We start from the raw sequence: 20,755 nt of genomic DNA on the forward strand, positions 1-20,755 counted from the left end.
TGGTGGCTCTGTATAGATACACAGTGCCCTCTCTTTTCTCTGAACTTCAATTATATTTAGTTTGAAATTGTTTAATATGATTCATGTGCATGGCAGGTTCCCTTTCCCATGCCCTGTGAACACCTTCGAGCTAGAAAATAAGCCTTATATTTTTTTGAGACACTCAGGGTCCAGCATTCACACAAGTGGGCTGACTGAAGGCTAATTCACCTGGTGCTTTCCTGAGGACTAAGTGTGAATATTGAGTTGACTTAGGTTGACTGAGGTGAGGCGACTAGACTTATGATTTGTATGCTGTAAAATAAAGTTTAAAAAATAGTGACTTAAGCAGTATTACATAGTGGTTTTCAGACTAGTGCCCCTCAGACTTTAGTGTATATATGAATTGCCTGACTACACATAGAACTATTCAGTTCATCCTATTAGAAAACAGGCACAGAATAGACAAAAACTATTACAATTAAGCAAATGGAGGGACAGAGTGGGGAGACTCAACTTGTGGGGTTCATATCCCATTCGCAGACCTTGTTGTTCTCAGTCCTTTTGCTTTCAGGGCAACGAAGAGTAGTAGTAAGTGTACATAACACCTATATTTATTGAGTGCTTACAAAGTGCTTGGCACTGTTCTCACTGCTTTAAGCATGTTGTCTAATTCTCGCAGTACCCTATAGCAGTGAGATCACTGACGATTTTTTTAAAAAGTAGCAATTACTTCTTTGCATTGACACAGGAAGGTTAGTATTCCTGGTTCTTCTGAATCCAAAGTCTAGGGCTGAATGTTCCTGCTTGACACTGGGTAGTGAGGGAGCATTTCAGGGATGCCTAAGCTTAAGGGCAGGGTTCTAAAGGTGCAAGAGGGACAGAGGTGTGCTCAGAGAGCGCTGGCAGGGTAAGGTTCACCACAGCAGGTCTGTGCTCTTCTTCCTTGTCTCATGGAGTCTTTAAATACATTTAAGAGCTGAACATACCTCATAGAGTACCTGGTGGCTTGCAAGGTACTCAAAATTTTTAGCAGATTTTTAATGTCAGTCTCTGCCTTTCCCCTAGAAACACTCCAACAATTTTTCCACCTGATGTCTAGGAGGCAGGCCCCACTCTAGATTTTTGTCTCGATCTAGGTTAATTAAGGCTGGTGTTGGAGCTATCGCCCAAGGGCTAGAAGGATTGTCAGTAGTCTTCTGCGGGGGTGGCAAAAAAAAACAAACAAACCTGTGCTGGAATTGCAAAAGCGTAGGGGTTTGCCAGGTGAGCTGGGTGAAGCAGTTAAAGCCCAAGAGAACAACTTTGGACAAATTTTCTTTTTGGCTTAGAAATAGAAATGGGTAAGAGGAGGTGCCTGCACATTCCAGGCTTGCTGTGTAAGAACAAACTAACCAGTGAAAGACGATTAGTTGTCTATTAATTGCTCTATTCATGTACATTGGTCTTTTCCTGGCTGCCAGGACAGGGCAATTACTCATTTTTGGTGCTTTTAGAATAGCTGGTATTGATAAGGCATCCCGGAAGAGTGTATATTACTTAGTAATCTTTTCTGTACATTTCTTCCCTGGGTAGATTTTCCATGTAGATTGTTGTCAGCTTTCACGAAGGCAGAGTTTGCTTTTGCATCCTGAAATTGCGTGGGGAAGTGTGGAGAAGAAAAGCGTCGTTCAGAGCAATAAGAAAGAACCTCTCGGGCACACTCTTAAACCACAGGTGGTTTTGACTTGTACGGTCAACACCTTTGTGCATATCCCTGAACTTATCGGCAGCGCGTTCAGTATCAGCGTCCCGGAACCTGCTGCCAAGAGATCAGGGAGCCCGGCTGTCAGTGTCCCGGAACTTGGGCGTTCCTGCCGGAGAGGAGACTGGGGTGTCAGTAGGCTGATGGGCTTCATGGTCCAAGGACATTAGCTTTTGCCTTCCTCCTTCTGCGTCGACCTCAAGGCGTCCCACGATCGTTCCCACCCTTCCGTTCCTACGAGGGGAGGGAAATGAGGAGACGGGATTACCTCTACTCTGACCCAGGTCCTTTCTAGGAGTTCCCCAAAGGGCTATTTTTAGTGGTAGCTGCCCCCTCTAACTTACCCCGGGCGGGGAGCTGCGGTAGTAGAGCCGACGCTGCGCGCCGAGAAGCCTGGGGTATTCTGCGCATTGTTAGGGATGGGGAGTGGGGGTCAGTCACCAGACCTAGCCAATTACCAGGGCAGAGCCGCCAGGTGGGCGGATCGGAGGCCTGAGGGACCCCGCCGGGAAGCTGCGCAGCGATTTCCCCCACCCCCACCCCACATCCTGAAAAAAGTCTCCGGCGTCGGGCGGCAGCCCTCACCGGCCGGTCGGCGCGGGGTGGTCTCTGCAGGGGAGGAAGTGCCAGGCACGGCGCCCTGCGTCACAGCGGGGCTGGGACCGCGGGACGGGCGGGCGGGCGGGCGGGCGGGCGGCGGCGACCCCGGGGCCGGACGCTGGGCGGCGCTGGCTGCGCCTGGCCCCGCTGCGCGCGGGGCGGTGCTGGGGGCGGCACCGTCGCCCGGGGGAGGCGGAGGGGGAGGGCTGCGGGGCCGGGGCGTTAGCTGAGTCCCGGCTCCGAGCCCGCGAAGAGGACCGGAGGGAGGCGCCGCTGTGGCCGCGGGTGCAGTGCTGCGGGCGCGACAAGCCATGAGAAGCGGCCCCGCGGGCGACCCTGCTGTCGCTGGCCGCCGCTGAACCCGGCCGGGAGACACCTCGAGGCTCCCCAGTATCCTCTGCAGTCGGCACCCTCGCGCCCAGAGGTAAGGGCGGGGACCGCGGAGGGATGGAGAGGGGCGGCCCGCGGAGGACCGCGGGCTCGGACCGCTAGGTGCCTGCGGCCAGGGCTCGCCCCGCCTCGCTCGCCCTGCCTTCTCCCGGCTCTCGGTTCGGCAGAACGGGGTCGCCTGCTCTGTGTGTGATCCCTGAGCCCTGCGCGGCTCGGGCTCAGAGACCCGCCAACCCCTACTCCACCCATGCCAAGCTTCCGGACGCGGGTCCCCAGCCTGGCGCCAAGCGCAGCGCCGCCGCGGCAGGTTCTGCGGACTTGGGGGATGGGAGTGGGGGGACGGGAGTGGGGGGACTAGGAGAAAACGAGGCCGACCGGTGGTCGTGGTTCTTTACGACCTTAAAAATGCCCCTAGACCCTAGGTTCTGCCCCTTCTGGTCTGCTGACTCCTTGCCATCCCCGAGCCCCTGAAGTTAACACTTTGGGGGCAGAGGAATTTGGAGGACTCTGAAGGGATCGAGAGAGTGATGCCGCTCCCTTGCAGGACCGGAGGGGAGAGAGGGTCGAGCCGGATCGCGCGGGCCCGGCCAGCTAGGTGTCTAGGCCAGGACCGCTGCCTTGAACCCAAACTCAGGCTCGCTCGTCTTTTCCTTTCCTGCTGGTTCCCAGAAACGAGGTGGTTTAGTGATGATGTGAACAACTCAGGAACCTTAGGATGTGCTCTGCGGACACCCATTCCTTTTTTTTTTCCTCTCTCAGCCAATTCTTCCCTCCCCCACCCCACCCCGGCCGGTGTGCATCGGATTCCAGTGCCTTCAGAACATAGACACCTAGCCCACATCCTAGAATGGATATTTCAGTGTTAGCGCCAAACTTCTCTGGGTTTCAAATTCCTTTAAAGCATTTTAAACTGCCAGAACACCAGTTAAGAAACATTTTCAAGTCCCCATCTTCCTTAAAGTAAAAAGTAAGGATCAATCAATCTGCGGGAGTGCTGGCTTTGGACCGAGGGGAGGCTCGGAGGACCCTATTGAACGCAGCCTTAAGGGAGAGGAATAGGTAAAGAAAATGGCAGCCCTACTTTAGTCTCTCACTTCTCACAAGCGCTCGGCACCGTAGGAAATGTAGCCTTAAGCACAGGTCACATTTGGGGTTGCTCTGTGGTAGTTTCCTCAGGCAGGCATGCGACTTCGTCAGAGACAGGGCATTAATAATGCCATCTAAATGAGAGAGGAGGAAAAGTGGTGGCAACCTTTTGGTGGTCACAACACTGAAAAACCTCCAGGACTAGTCACCTATATAGGTGTGTGCGCCTTCTCTAGATATTTTAAACGATTTGTGTAAACCCAAAATGAAACCTGAACTTCGCAAGATTTGCTCCGATCGATAAACTATGTGTTGGCTGTGTCAACATAGATAACAGATTACAACTATAATCTGTGATGTTTGCCTTTCTGGTGACTTGTTTAAATAGGGAAGACAGGGGTGTAATCCTGATTCACTTTACTTTGGAGTCATTTATGTAAACATTCTAGGTTAGGTTGTTTGTTTGCTTTTGAGAGGAAGATGGAGAGTAACTGCAAGGATGAATATTTTTCATGGTCCGTATAAGAAATATTGACCATGGATAGGGCCCACTAATGCAGCAGTCATTATCCCATAGCATGTTTAACAATGCGAATAGAATTATCAAAGCCTCTGTGAATGACACTAATTTCTTATTTCTCAGTTTCATTAAGCACTCAGTGAAAAGTGTTTTTTAGAGGGAAATGCTTTTAGTGAAAAAAATGTATAGGGACTGTAAGAGAAAAGAATGAATGATTTTCCACTTAGATGAAGCTTATCAGTTTATCTTTTAAAAAGAATACAAAGTTAGCAATATGTAACTTGTAAGGTGTCCAGTTTTCATCAAGCTGTTATGATTATTAACAGTCTGTGGTATTTTTAAGTTATAGTCACCCATAGCATTATAATGAAACCCTAGTTTTTAAAAAGTGGGGTGGAAACACGTGAGTATTCTGCCAAGCATTGTGTTAATGATTTAATGTGGTGGTATAATACAGTCTTAGTTGCTCTAGGACCTGACACACATTGTCTCACACTCAAACCCTTAAGGTAGATGATGCTACCCACATTTCACAGAAGAAAGAGGCTCAGAGTTTGTGACTTGCCCAAAACCATTCAGCTAAATTAATGCCTAAATGAGACAAAGCCTTTTTAGCTTCAATGATGTACTTCTCCATTAACCAAAGCCCCCCCCTTTTTCTTACATATATACTGTTAACTTACTATTATGACTCTATGAAAAAACTGAGTTCAAGGAAATAAAGTCATCTGTCCAGGGTTTTTCTTGTAATTAATATGTAGCAGAATTCAAATTTGGAATCAGAGCTATCTGTTTCCCAAACCCCTGTTCTTACCACTGATCTCTATAAAAGGACTGATTAAGAGCTTAACCTAATGGACATTTCACTTCTGCTCATCAGCTATTCTCATCCACATGACGTCGATGGCCTCACAGGCTACATACATCGCACTGCCAAAGACTGGCTGTATCTCCTGCCCTGGGTCGCTTATGAAAGCATATTGCAACCAACAAGGGTGAAATTACTGTAGAGGCATCCTTGAATCCACTTAATTTATCTTAAAGTACAAATCATTCTAGATTGGCATGGGGTAAAGAACATAGCCTCAAGCTGGGAAAAGCTGGTATCAAATTCTGCACAGTAGGAGTGCCAGCAAACTCAACTCACCTTATTCAATTTCTCTGAGCCCCAGTTTCCTCATACGTAATGGGGTTCATAAAGCCTACCTGGGGGGATCATTGTTTCGATTAAATGCAGCAATACATACAAAGGGCAGCTACTGTCACCTAGTAGGTGCTACTAAATGGGACAGATGAATACCCCTGTGTCCTAACTAGTGCTAAGGATTTCTGCTGTATTTCACTTTTTGCATATTTTACATGCATCTAGTGATTAGTCAGTGCTGTCAGTGATTCACTTTTCATACGGTTACACAAAGGTCTAATCCAGTTGTTAGCATCTTTAACTTTTGAATCACGTCCCCCCCTTTTTTTTTTGTAGTCCTGACTTACACACATTTCATCGCCTTAGGTAGTTTTTCCTTTGTTCCACTCTGCACATTTTTTAGAATGTTATTAGCCATGTTTTAGTTGGTTGGAAATCGATTTCTCAGCCTTGCTATCACTCCTGGAAGGCACCATGACAAACCCAGGATCTCCCCACCCCGTGCCTCACCCTTAAGGGAGCCTCTGCCCGCTGAAATTCTGCATCTCCCCGAATGCCCAGCCTAAATGCTACATCCTGTCTCAGCTCATGTACCTTGCATTTTAAATCCTTTGTCCGTTCGCTTATAATTCAGACAACATGTACCCCTAGTGCTTTAAAAGATTACTTTTGCTTTTTTAGTTATTTTTCCAAGTAATATCCTGTTGAAAGACTGTAAACTCTTTGAGGACAGAAATGTTTTTCTATTTCTTTACAACTTCGCTTTGTATAAAGCACAGATGGGTTCTGTTTCCTGAATGAAAGATGAGTCAGATATTCTGAGATTCTTACAGTAATTAGGAAAGACACCAAATTATTTGTCTCTGTTATGTGATTGTTAGTAGCACCTTCCTCTTTATTTTGAAACTTATTCATCCCAGCTGTTCACCAGTTTAACTGGCATTACATTACTGGGAGGGGATAATTCTTAAACAAAACCTTGGCCATTGGGCACCATGTCGGAGCACATTTTCATTAATAATGAAACCTCCTAAGGAGATATGATAACTTTCTTAGCTGCACGTATATTGAGCACATCGACAATGAGTAGTTTAGTTTGGTATTTTAACATGGGGTAACAGTCCATGTGGATTTCTTTAATTAGGAATAACATTTACCTGAGGGAAAGGAATACTTACCTTTGAGAGAAGTTTGAGATAATAAACTAGGAGGACTTCAAACCCCTTTTGATTGGAAGTAAACCTAATCGTAGCGCAGTGCGCTGACTGCAATGAGAAGTGATCTTCAGGGGAGAATTAGCACAGAGAAAAGACCCAGACAATCTCACCACAAATATGAGAGTTGGAAAAAATAAAAAGGAACAGATAAAAGCAATGAAGCACGACTGTAGTACTATATGACTGAGGCCTGCTAGATGTTGCTCATTCCTGGACTATACAAATAGGAAAGAAACTGTGGGGTTAAGGTGGGCAAGAGAAACTAGTGTGACCTTGAACATCTAGTACATTAATATACTCCCATTTGACTCCAGCGCTGGTACAGAGAGCAAGAGGGTAATTTCAGAGCTTTGCTTAAAGTAGATAGTTTGGCAAAAACATACTGAAAATTGTCAAAGTATTGAAAGGTAGAGAATAATCGAACTCTTCCACTATCATGCACAAAAAAGAAAAGAAAAGAAAAATAGCCCTGGCCATCTACATAGAAGTATACCCAATTCTGGGAGTGAATTTAGGATCATTTTCTGGTGTTGGATGAGTGTCCTTTTAAAATATGGTTGTGAAGTCTACAGTGTATCTAACTGGGCAGTTGGTAGAGAAATAATAATATGGGGTCAGAAACTGAATAGAGTTCAAGAAAAGAAGAGAGAATTGACAAAATTCAAAAATCAATTTTAAGCAAAATGTTTTAAAGCTTAGGGAAGTAACTGAAAGGGTTTCAGATGACTGAGGTATTTTGAGGCCAAGGAATCCATGAGAACTATATGTTCTTTAAAGAAGCCCTCTAAGGACTCAGAAGAAGCAAAGCTGTTCCCCGTACTGGAGAAGGGTAGAAAGGTAGAGCAAGAGGAAAGTTTGTTTGGCTAAACCCAAAAACTACCCCAAAAATCTGCAATGCTGGAGAGAATATAATGCAGCTCATAGAAAAGTGTTTCTCCACTTTTCTTTCATTATTACTCTACCCTCCCAAGCCTACTTTAGATAAATTATAACATCATAGATACACTGTGTATCTGTTTATGTAATGTGGCCTTTTGGCAGGCTACAAGTCATTATTTAAGACTTTGCTTACCCTGCTCCACGGAACCAACTTTCAGCAGAGGCAAGATCAGCCCTCTGTTGAGAATACATGGTGTAGCATGATTCTGTATTAAATGAGAAACTCACAAAAGAACCATATGGCACTAAAAGAAATGAAGAACAGTGTGTGTGCACGCATGTGTATATATGTATGTATGAATGCATATGATAGATTAATCAACAGATTCTCTGGACTTAGATTGCTTTTATTGCCTTATAAAAAACATACTTTATTGACTCTTAAAACTGAAATACATAAGTAAATTATATAAGGCTTCTTATCCCAGTTGCACCTTGGCAAAATTATTAAATTCATAAAGTTATCTGTCCAAGTCTCCTCTACCTGCATGCTTATTTTTCCAGGATGGGAACCCTTCCCCAGACTTTCAGTGCTCGACATCCTTTATTTATTTCTGTTATGTTGGGAAGACTCTGATATTAGCCATTCATGTGACTGGTCAATTATATAAGTATAAATGAGTTTGTCCTTACTAGAGCATTTGTATTTTAAGCCACATATTTATAAATATGAACACTACGTTTTCTATCAAAAGGATTTTTGGCTCGTAACAAGTAAATATTTGGGAGGGGCGAGGCTTCTGAAGTCATTCTTAGCCCTTTGATTTTCCGTTCCATGCTTCAGTTCCCTGGGGAGCATAAGCCTGGGCTTCTGATGGTCAATCTTGGGTGCCGCAAGGGTTAGAGGAGCCTGGTTTCTTTATAGTGTGTTGGCTTCCTTCAGCTTTGGGAGTTCGTAGGTTCATGCTTCCTCCCTTCCCCCAAAACAACTCATCTTCTTAATCCTCCAGGTATTATCTTAACCATATTGATCTTTTCGCTCTGTTTTATCTTAACCAAATTGATGTTTTTTCCTTTTTTTTCCCAGCATCTTTTCTCTTTGTTTGAAGGCACAGGCTATATAGGCCATATCTGTCTTACTCACTTCTGTCTCCACAGCATCTGCACAGTGCCTAGGACGAAGCTACTCAAGAAATCGTCCTGGATTAAATATTAAAGATACATTTTACAGTAATGCTTCTAACCTACCATCTTGGATTGTATCCATTTCCTTTTCTATTATTATAAATTTGGGTAATGAAATTTAATAGTGTAATTAGAAGGTATCTTTCTTAATAGAGTCATGAAATATGGACACAGAAATATTTCTATATATGATCGGAAATTAGGAACTAGAAAAGTATTTAGCTAATAACACCTTGTATTTTAAAATTAAATATAAGGTTAGCTTCATTAGGAAAATGCTGTCTGGCTAATTTGTATTATCTCCCTTGACATTAGCAAGGTCATTATCTTTAATGTTCTTATCAGCAAAGTTAGGAAATACTGTCTTGCACACCTATCTTTTGGTTCATGCACTATTATGTGGATCCCTATAACCGGAAAGTAGTTAAAGCTGAGCTAGCAACTGGAGGTATGTGTGGCATTTGGATCTGAGTGTTTAGCATTTTATCTAAGGATCTGGTGGCATAATAGAAAACATTGATCTGATATTTCTGTAAGTGGCTCCATGGTAGATAGAGCAGCATGGTGTTGAAGCAAGGACTGGAAATGAGGTTGGCAAATGAAATGAAATAAAATAAAGATAAAGAAAGGAAATAGTTAAAACTAAGCAATGAAGTTCATTTAAGGAAAACAGAGTTGTACCTTGAAGAAAAACAAATAGATCAACCATATAAATGTGCTAGATTTTTGTTTGTTATGTTCATTTCTGTATTACTAATATATAGGATAATACCTAATATGTAGCAAAGAATGAGTGAATATTTGTTTAATGAGTGAATGAATGAAATGCAAGATAGAGAAAGGCTAACTATATGCTATGAGGGCAAAATAAATTATTCCTAAGGAGATGGGGATAAATAACTAGTACACTGAATTGACTATTAGAAAAAACTTTTGGAACAAATCATTTATGGGTGTATGTTGAAGTTTTATTCCAGTCTTACATAAAAGAGGAAAAGTTTCTGATACATCAGTTCAAAAATTCGTTTTTACTAGGGGCATTTTATAACAATAGCGAATAGATATCATTGTTTGACTAGATAAAAAATGTAGGTTCAAAGACACTAGGCTCTTTACAGTTGACAGTGAACTGGGTGGCTTTTTATCTGGTTTCCATGGACAAGTCTTATCCCCATTCAAACATTAGACAAGAGGCTAACCAGTCAGTAGGGATGAAAAAAAAAACGAAGACATAACTATTGGAAAGGAAGAAGTAAAAATATCTCTTCTTATAACCTTTTGATTAGAAGTTAGGATTCACAAACTTTTGATTAGAAGTTAGGATTCCACAACCTAAGGACAGTGAAGAAGGCTGACAGAAAAAAATAATTGATTCATTTGAAACAGGATGTTGAAAGAGAGCTCTACCCTGTACCACCAGAAAGACAAACAAGTGGGTCCCAGAGCAAATTAAGCCTGAAACTTCGCTGGAGTCCAAAACGGAAGCTCTCCTACTTCGGGCACATTGTGAGAAGGCAGAACTCTTTAGAAAAAGCAATAATGCTGGTAACAATATAAGGCAACAGATAAAGAGGAGGACCAACTGTAAGATGGATTTACTCCATAAAAGCAGCCACAGGCGTGAGTCTACAGGAGCTGAGCAGGGCTGTTGAGCACAGGACACGGTGGACACCGCTCATTGATTAAGTCACCAGGTGTCGGAGCCAAGTTAATGATACATAATGCACATCCTAAGGAATCTACAAAGCAATGACTAAAAATAAGTGCCACACTCATCTTTGATTGACATGCCACTATTTAAAATTTATAAACAAAATCTTAGAAGTAATTCTGTTTCAGTTCACTATTGCACATGAATGTGAAGATAATAATTTTACTTACCCTGAAAGGGTAGCTAATAATAAAATCACATTAATAACATTTTACCTGTTAACATTTTTTTAACTTGACAGCTTTCCCCATAAATGTGATTGCAATAAACAGAACAGCCTACTGTTGACCTAATTAACAAATTAGGAGCTGTTCAGTTAAAACTAATTATTTCTAGCCTCCCTGTTTACTTGTTAGTGCCACATCCAGGATTATAGTAGAGGGAGCAGACCTATGGTGCTACGTAGAGGCTGTCTAGTGTGTATTAAACATTTTGTTGAGAATAAAATACTGCTTCTTTTTTATTGCTCCAAATTTAGAATGTACTCTTGAGGCAACATTTTAAACTGTTGTTGGATAACAATATAGATGCCTGGTGATAAGAAAAGGTCATATTGGTGCCTGCCTTAGTAACAACTAAGTCAGATGGTGCATAAATAATCTCAGAATTTTACTTTCTCTAGAGCCCACAAATCTCTTATTATTCTGCATTTTGCTTTTGGTTATTTATAATTTTGAAATGTCAAAAATCAGCACAGAAACAAAGAAGCTAATTGCCCCTTCTGTAAGAACACATTTGGATTGGGTGAGGTAAAAAATAACTTTTGTCATCTGGGTAGAATATAAAGTAAGTAAATAATTTTATAGCCTCATATTGAGTAAACGCCATCTAAAAAATAATTTTTCTTTCTGAGTTATGAGTCATCCTATTAAACCGCTTTAAAAATTAATTTATCTTAATATGTGTTACTTATCATATTAATAACATAAGTAACCAATGGTGGTGACAGTAGTGCTAAACTTTAGTTTTTAAGATAAAATTAATTTTATAAAGTATGTCATAGAACAATGATTGTAGTCTAATTGAGTGTTATGAAGAATAGTTATATTTGTGTATAAAGATATGATACATAGTTTTAAACTGTCATATGATAGTATTTTGCCAAGCAGTAGTCATAATTGCTTAATTTAAATATCAGTTCCAGGTCTTAAAATTAATTATCTTGAATTATAATTTACATTGCCACAATTCACAGTTCATATCAAAAACCTATTAGAGGACCGTGACATTCATGGTTTCACACTCCTTCAGCAGTGCTTGAATTTACAACAACCATTAAAGAAACAGCCCAGTTATAACTAGGTATAATTCAGTGTTGGTGAACATATCTACAAAGACTTAAATTTTTAGTGTAAATAATGATCTGACTTATGAGACAAATATAGGGAATTTAGTAACTTCCAATTAAAAAGGCATCCTATTAGAAAACAGAATTGTCATACATGTACTAACATACATTTTAACAAATTTATTGAGATATGTCACATACTGTAACATTAATGTGTTTAAACTATACAATTAAATGTTGTTAGTATAATTACAGAATTATGCATTCATTACCATAATCTAACTTTGAAATATTTCGTTGCCCTAAAAAGAAGTCTGCACCCATTAGCTGTCACTCCCCACCATACCTCCTGTTTGCCCAAGCTCTAGACAGCCCCTAATCTATATTCTGAATTTATAGATTTGTCTGTCCTCAACATTCATGTAAATGGCAGCATACAAAATGCAATCTTTTGTAACTCATTTCTTTCACTTAGCACATATTCAAGGTTCTTACCATGTATCAATGTGCTATTCCTTTTCATTGCCAGGTAATACTCTATTGTACTGATATACCAAGTTTTCTTTATCCATTCAACATTTGGTAGACACTTAAGTTGTTTCCACTTTGGTGCTATGAAGGATAGTGCCCCCGATAACATTCAGATACAAGTTTTTGTGTGGACATATGTTTTCATTTCTTTGGAATAAATATATGTAGAAGTGGAATTGCTGGATCATATGGTATCTCTGCATTTACCATTTTGATGTCAGTGAGGCATAATTTTTTCCTCATCTCCCCAGAATAAAGTCAAGGCTAAGTCATTAAACAGAATAGTTTAACTTGCTCAAGTATTCATTGTTATCAGGAATATCAACTGAACATTAAATTTTATGTAATTCAATCATAGTTTGCAAAGCACTATTAAAGCACTACTAATTTACTTTGGATTTAAAGTTCTGGTTAAGAAATGTAGATAGGCTGTTTTTATATCTTGGCAATTGTAAATAGTGCTGCAAGAATATAGGAGCATTTATGTTCTTTTGAGTTCATGCTTTGGGTTCCTTTGGATATATTCCCAAAAGTGGGATTGCTGGGTCAAAAGGCAGATCCATTTTTAATTTTTTGAGGTATCTTCATACTGCTTTCCACAGTGGCTGCACCAGTCTGCATTCCCACCAACAGTGCAAAAGGGTTCCCCTTTCTCCACATCCTCGCCAGCACCTGTTGTTTGTTCATTTATTGATGATAGTAATTCTGGCAGGTGTGAGATGGTATCACATTGTGGTTTTAATTTGCATTCCTCTGATAATTAGTGATGTTGAGCATCTTTTCATATGTCTATTGGACATCTGTATGTCCTCTTTGGAGAAGTATCCAGGTCTTTTGCCCATTTTTTAATTGGGTTGTTTGTTTTCTTGGTGTTGAGTTTTGTAAGTTCTTAATAAATTTTGGATATCAGCCCCTTATCAGATGTATCGGTGAATATGTTCTCCCTTTTAGTGGATTGTGTCCATCAGATGAGTGGATAAAACAACTATGGTACACTTACTTACAAAATGGAATACTATTTGGCCATAAAAGAGAAGAAAATTTTACCCTTTGCAACAGTATGGATGGACCTGGAGAACATTATGCTAAGTGAAATAAGCCACCCAGAGAAAGACAAAATACCATATCATTTCACTCATATGTGGAATCTAATTAACAAACTGAACAAGGACAATGGGGACCGACTCATAGACGGAGAGCAGGATGGCAGCTAGTTGGGGTGGGGAGGTAAGGGGATGTAGGGATTGAGCAAAAAGAAAAAGGACTCCTGGACATGGACAGCAGTGTGGTGATTGCTGGGAGGGAGGGGGTATAAGGGGACTAAATGGTAGTTTTTCTCTAAGGGCCAATGAAGGCTGACCTGACAGCTATTTGCATGTTTTTTTGTTCCTTATCCTTAGTGACCTGACTACTACCCATTCATTCCAAAATTCCCTTTTGTGTATTTTTTCCCCTCTTTTTGTTGTGGGGCACTGGGGCAGGAAATATTTTTTATATTCCCTTATTCTAGATATATGTATTTTTTAACTTCTACCTAAAATATATAAACTCCATTCATTTGAATCTTTAGAGTCTTGTTAATTTCCCTCCAGAGAGAGGCAAAGATAGTTTTCTTTACTTTTTTTTTTTTTTAAGTAAAATACTGTTCATTGGTTAATAGAGTCTTTCACTGCTCTGTTGCCTGGGATGGTGATGGAAGGGCTCTCTTGATAAATCGTAGATTTCTATCTGTTTTAATCTATTTAGAATTATTGTTTTAATTCACTGTCAGACTAAGACCTGGCAGAAACTTCCCATAACTCTTTCTCTTCACATCCTTATGGAATCACCCAGGCAGATTTTTGCCTTATTTTTTCATTTCAGTGTGAATCTGTTTGTTTAAGGAAGTATTCTAGCATAAAAAGGACAAACTCCTGTGACCACTTAGCTATCATTCTTAGAGTTTTTCTCAGCATATGGGAAGCTATACGTCTAGTAAGTGCCCCAAGAATTCACTGACCACAAAAGGACAACCTTATAAATAACTACTCACAGATACAGACAAGTAGAAAATCTCTGAACCAATTTCTTCATACAGTTTTAACTGTTAGGCAAATGCAAATACAAATGCAAATATATGCACAAACACTGCAAGCAAAACACAAAATAACTTGAAACTTTGGTGCATGAACATTGTCAAAGGATAATTTTCAAAGATTTAATGAATATGTCAAAGATTTATTCAACTCCTCAGTGAAGGAGTTGTCAGGATGGCAAAGTGGGATCAAAGTGCATTCAGGAATTATTTGAAAAAAGACTGTTAGCTAACATTGCTAGGTTAGGTACAAAACTAGGCAGTGTCCTTCAGGGCAATAAAAAACATAATGTTTTGGGTTTTCTTAACTGGACAAAAATCTACAAGTCCGCAGAGTTTAATCAGTGGTAACTAGCAAGTCAGAGGAAGTTAAGTTTCCCTAAATTATCCTTGGAGGGGCCCATAAAACAGTTCTTCAATATGACAATGAAAGGATAGCCTGCCCTCTCTTTGCCTCATTTCCAAGTTTTAGATACTTTTTTTGTTAACAACACATACTTGCTCATCCTAAACTTTCCTTGTAAGGGTTCTTGTTGTTTCTTAGAAACATAACATACATTTGGCCATGGAATCTGTCAAATACAAAACAGTAGCCATGGAAGTTCTCAAACTTAAGACATGGAACAGAAACTTTGGGTTCTGCGCTTGACTTTCCTTTCTTGGCGTCCTTTATGTCACTCAGTTATCAAAATACCTCCTTAATCTCATTGTGGGAAGGAGTTCTGTTTTAACTCCATCCCCAAGTTTATTCAATTTTAGGGCCCAGACTGCTCTCCAAGCTCTCAAGTTAGACGGTAAATCATCTTAAACCAGCAGAACAAGAGCCCTTTCTGATGGCCATTAGCCTGACATTCATAGGCTCAAATGACCGTAGATCAGCAAAAACCCCAAGATCAGACGGATACACAGAGAAGCTCAGTAGCATAAACACCATGAAGTTCCTTGATCCAGAGGCTGCCAACAGCTATTTTCCTTTTGAGATGACTCAGTGTCCATGGGTCCTCCAAGAACCACTACAACAGGAATTCGCCAACTGTGGCCCAGGTAGTTTGGGCCTGCAACCTGTTTTTGTGTGGTCCACCTGCTGAGATTGGTTTTTAAATTTTTGAAAGGTTTAAAATATATTTTAAAAAGAATATTCAACATAGACCAGATGTGACCTGTGAGACCTAAGTTATTTATTATTTCTACCTTTATAGAACAAGTTCACTGATCCTGCATTTAATTTTTTTTATTTGAAGATTTTTAATTTATTTTTTAGAGGCAGGGAGAAAGAGAGGGACAGAAACATTGATGTGCAAGAGACACAGAGATCAATTGCCTCTTGCATGGCCCCAGCAAGGGACCCAGCCAGCAATGCAGATATGTGCTCTGACTGGAAAGCAAACCGGTGACCTTGCAGTTCGCAGACCAGTGTTCAACCCAGAGCCACACCAGCCAGGGCTGATACTGCATTTTAAAACCAAATATTGACAACTTCATTGTTAGCCTGTATCAAAAACTTTTACAAAATATTTCCTCTAAAGTAAAAGTTTTCTAGTCAGCTAATTCAAAGATTTGCTCTGGGTAAGAGCATTTTAGAGGAAAAGAGAATGGTTCAAAATGTTAGATTCTATATCAAAAGAAAATACTATTTGGTTAAAGGCCTTTGAACCCTTGATTGACAGCTGGTCAACTGCAAGGGTGGTAACTAATTTCCTAGTTTCTTAATGTGATAAAGTTCATGAGAATTGATTAAAGCATTGTATCAGGAACACTAACTTCTTTCTGGTAGGAGGTTGCAGGTTATACAAACAGATCTGAGATCATTTTCCTTTTATAACGTTTTGCGTTAGTATATTTTAAAAGCATACACTGGGGAGACTACCGGTCAAGATGGAGGCATAGGTAAACACGGCTCACATCCTGGTACAACCATATCAAAATTACAACTAACTATAGAACAACCATCACTCAGAACCTTCAGAAGTCAAGTTGAATGGAAGTTCAGAACTACAGAATTAAAGAAACCACATCTATCCAGACAGGTAGGCGGGGCAGAGATGCAGAACGAGCTGGTCACGCATCCATGTGTGATGGATGAAAATTCAGGAGGGATATCTTGGGAGCAAGGAGTCCCACACCAGGCCCCCACACCCAGGAATCCAGTGCTAGGAAGATAAACCCCCATAATTTCTGGCTGCAAAAACCAAAGGGATTGAGTTGGTAGAAGAAACTTCTGGAGTCTCAGTTAGTTCCTCTTAAAGAACCCACACATGGACTTACTCAGACTCACTCTCTCTTGAGCTCTAGCACTTGGGTAGCAGCTTGAAAGGAACTAGTGCCATAAAGAGGAATTAAAGTGTCTTATATCATCGAGGGAGCTGGGGGACAGCTTTCTCCCAGACAGAAGGGCGGGAAGAGGCCACTATTCATTTTTTGAACTCTCCCACCCACAGAGCCACAGAGTTGGAAAGCAGGTGCCATATCTGAGACTCCATTGCCTCGCTAACATTGTGTGCCCCACCCTGGAGATGCCCTGAGATTCTGTCCCACCCATCTTATGGACCCACCCCAGCTGTTAACAGTGGCTTTCCCATATGAATGGCAGGTCTTGGCTCATGCTTCACAACTTCTTAAACCCTTTCAAAAAAGCAACAGCCAGCCTCAGCAAGCCCGCAGCCCCCATACCTCTTGCTAGGTGGCCCCAGCCTGGCACTAACAGGAGCCAGTTTTGGATCACAGTTTGGCTTTGCCTGGGAATCTCGAAGCCCTGCACAAGTAGCAGCCAAATTACTTTATAGTACATGCAGCATGCCCCCAGGCAAAATGCAGGTGGAGACTTACTTTGGCCTGCACCACTTGGGAAACCCCAGAGTTGGCACACCCAATGAACAGCTACAGGGCATATTGGAGCATCACCACCCTGTCCCGGTACATCAGATCCTTCACAGAGGGCAGAAGTTGGTAGTCAGAGATCACAGCCATTCCTTGCAGCTGACTGGCCTGGGTAAATCCCTCACAGTGACCTGCCAACAGCAATCAAGGCTTAACTAAAGAGGAGGGTGGACTTGGTCCACATGAATAGCACTCCTCGAGGACCCAAACTGGGTGATAGGGGAAGCTGTGCCACTGGACCCTATAGGACACCTACTATATTAGCGCATGCTACCAAAACAGTGAGTCACTGCAGCTCTACCTGATACTTAGAAACAAACACAGGGAGCCTGCTAAAATGAGGAGACAAAGAAAGATGGCCCAAATGAAAGCACAGATCAAAACTCCAGAAAAAGAACTAAACAAAATAGAGATAAGCAATCTATCAGATGCAGAGTTCAAAACACTGGTTATAAGGATGCTTGAGGAACTTAGGACCTCAACAGCATAAAACCGATCTGGTCAGAAACAAGGGATACACTAATTGAAATATAGAACAATATACAGGGAAACAACAGTGGAGTGGATGAAGCTGAGAATCAAATCAATGTTTTGGAACATAAGGAAGCAAAAATCAACCAACCAGAACAACAAGAAGAAAAAAGAATCCAAAAAAATGAGGATAGTATAAGGAGCCTCTGGGATAACCTCAAGCGTTCTAGCATTCACATCACAGGGGTGCCAGAGGGAGATGAGAAAGAGCGAAAAATTGGAGATCTATTTGAAAAAATAATGAAAGAAAACTTCCCTAATTTGGTGAAAGAAACAGACATGCAAGTCCAGGAAGCACAGAAAGTCCCAAACAAGATGGGTGCAAAGAGGCTCACACCAAGGCACATCATAATTAAAATGCCAAAAGTTAAAGAGAGAATCTTAAAAGCAGCACAAGAAGTTCAGTTAGTTACCAACAGGGGAGTTCCCATAAGACTGTCAGCTGATTTCTCAAAAGAAATTTTGCAGGCTAGAAGGGATTGGCAAGAAATATTCAAAGTCTTGAGAAGCAAGGATCTACAACCAAGATTGCTGTACTCAGCAATGGTACCATTTAGAATTGAAGGACAGATAAAGAGCTTCCCAGACAAGAAAAAAACTAAAGGAGTTCATCATCACCAAACCATTATTATATGAAACGTTAAAAGGACTTATTTAAGAAAAAGATCAGAACTATGAACAATAAAATGGCAATAAATATATATCTATCAACAATTGAATCTAAAAAACACATTAATCAAACAAGAAGAACAAAGACAGAATCATGGATATGGAGAGCACTTTGATGTTTTCAGATGGGACGGGGTATGGAGTCAAGGGTAAAGAGGTGAGGTGTTTAGGAAATACAAATTGGTAGTTGCATAATAGCCAGAGGATGTAAAGTACAGTATGGGAAATGGAGTAGCCAAAAACTTATACGCATGACTCGTGGACATGAACAGTGGTGTGGGGTTTGTCTGAGGGAGTTGGGGTTGCTGGTTGGAGGGGTGCCAAGAGAATAATAGGGACAACTGTAATAACATAATCAATAAAATAATTTAAAAGAAACAAAAGAATGAAAGCATATACTGGAATGTGGTAAAAGAAAAGCAGACTGTAGAGCTCTTTTGATGGTTAATGTTAACAGTAATTTAAGGCTGCATAAACTACTAGGAAGATTAAAAACTTGGGAAACAGAGGAAGGACCATCACAAAGAGGATCAGAGCATTGAAAAATTGAATCTGTGTGGGACAAGTGAAAAGAATTAGCATGTTTCAGCTAAGATGAGGGCAAGGAGAAATTTAATAATTACTTCCAGGTCCATGAAAGCATCTCCAACGAAATTTAAGAGTGATTGTACATCTCTTCTGAAAAGAGATAAAGTTTAACCTGAAGTGTAAGGATTTAAAAAGAAGAATTTTCTGACATCAAGTACAGCCTTTCCACAAATTTTCACAGAGGCTGGGAGATTTTAAAACTAGAATAGAGTTGGTGTTCTCTGCCGTGGGTTGAGTATGACCTTGCTTAAAGGTTTAGCCAGACAACCCCTTGAGATCAGCCATGTATTTTTTAATTCAAGACTCTACAGGGTGCAAAGCACCACCAGATCTGCTGTCCTTTGACATTAGAAACCAACCAGTGTCCCTGGCACTTAACTCGGTGACAGAAGGGTTAGGGTAAACAGATACACAAGTGGCAAAGAGAAGGGGGAAATTTTTTTAAGTATTTAATTATCTGGAAAGGGAAAGAATGAAAACTATAGCTCATAAGGCAAAAACCTGAAGGATGGGAAGGGGCCATTTATATGTGAGGAAAGAGCAATCCATGCAGAGGGAACAGCAAATAAAAAGACATATCCCTGGCATGGTGGAGGAACAGCAAGAAGGCCAGTGTGGGTGGAGGGCCGTGAACAAGGGGAAGAGTAGTTATTTACGGAAGGTGTTAGAGGCCCATGAAGTGCCTTGTCCACCTCCATTCTGAGTGAAATGAGCCATTAGAGGGTTCTGAGCCAGTGAGATTCACAATCTGACTGGAGTTTTCAAAGGATCACCGTGGCTGCAGTGTAGAGGAGCCATCAGCCAGTTTTGTGGTTCCAGGGCCTTTGAACTCTTAAAAATTATTGAAGACCCCCAAAAAGCTTTTTGTGGGGTACTTTTAGGCACTTTCCACGAATAGTAGATATAGCGAAACATAGGGTAAATGGGATGTTTCAGAATCCAGAAGCTTCCCAGGAGAGAAACCTAGCTAATATTTTCTTAATTAAATAATGACATTGAAAATTGTCATTTACTGCCAGGTATTTTTCTAAGTGTGCATCATTTAGAGAGGTTGGCACAGAGCTAGGCTGCAAACTTCGATCTTTCTGGCTGTAAAATATTCATTGTAACCACCACATTATGTTGAACAAAATGGTAAGTAGAGGTGACTTTTATTTTTATTTATTTGATTAACCTGGCTGCTAAAGGGAACGCAGATGTTCAGTGAGGTAATACATATATATATAGGGCATAACAGGAGTGTTTTTATTAGTTTTACTCTTGCCATATAGTTTTTTGGGCTAAGGACTTCATATCACCCTGAATATACAAAACAACTACTTCATCGAACTACATTAGAAACCAGCCACTGTCTCTGGGACTTAACTCTGCGACAGAAGGGTTAGTGTAAACAGACACACAGGTGGCAAAGAGAAGGGGGGGATATTTGTAAGTGTTTAATTATCTGGAAAGGAAACAATGAAAAACATGGCTCATCGAAATGTAATTACTTCATCGAGAAGAGAATTTGCACCAAATTACTTTTGAATTTTGTATTAAAATGCAATTAATATGATGTCCATGCCCTAAGTAGGAGCACATCCCATCATTACAATGGTCCGCCTACGAGTGACAATGGGCTCAGTAGGCAGTGACCATTGTGGTTTAGAAGAAAGGCGTTTAGTATGAGACAGTCTGCAAAATTTTCAGGGGACCTGTTCTTCAATAAAATTTTTTTCAAAAGTGAAAAAAAATTCTAGACC

At 40.9% G+C, this 20,755-nt stretch overlaps 1 protein-coding gene across 1 annotated transcript in view; it reads left to right on the forward strand.

Annotated features, from left to right (window-relative positions):
• The first annotated feature begins 2,575 nt into the window (after window positions 1-2,575).
• Window positions 2,576-20,755, forward strand: part of LRRC8C (leucine rich repeat containing 8 VRAC subunit C) — a 78,274-nt gene continuing 60,094 nt past the window's right edge. Inside the window, exon 1 of the mRNA XM_054592103.1 lies at window positions 2,576-2,747. The gene's annotated coding sequence lies outside the window, so the exon portion shown is untranslated. The remainder of the gene's footprint in view (window positions 2,748-20,755) is intronic.

Source organism: Pteronotus mesoamericanus, unplaced genomic scaffold, assembly GCF_021234165.1.
Source record: "Pteronotus mesoamericanus isolate MK-2021 breed Mesoamerican mustached bat unplaced genomic scaffold, CSHL_Meso_final scaffold_31, whole genome shotgun sequence".
NCBI lineage: Eukaryota > Metazoa > Chordata > Mammalia > Chiroptera > Mormoopidae > Pteronotus > Pteronotus mesoamericanus.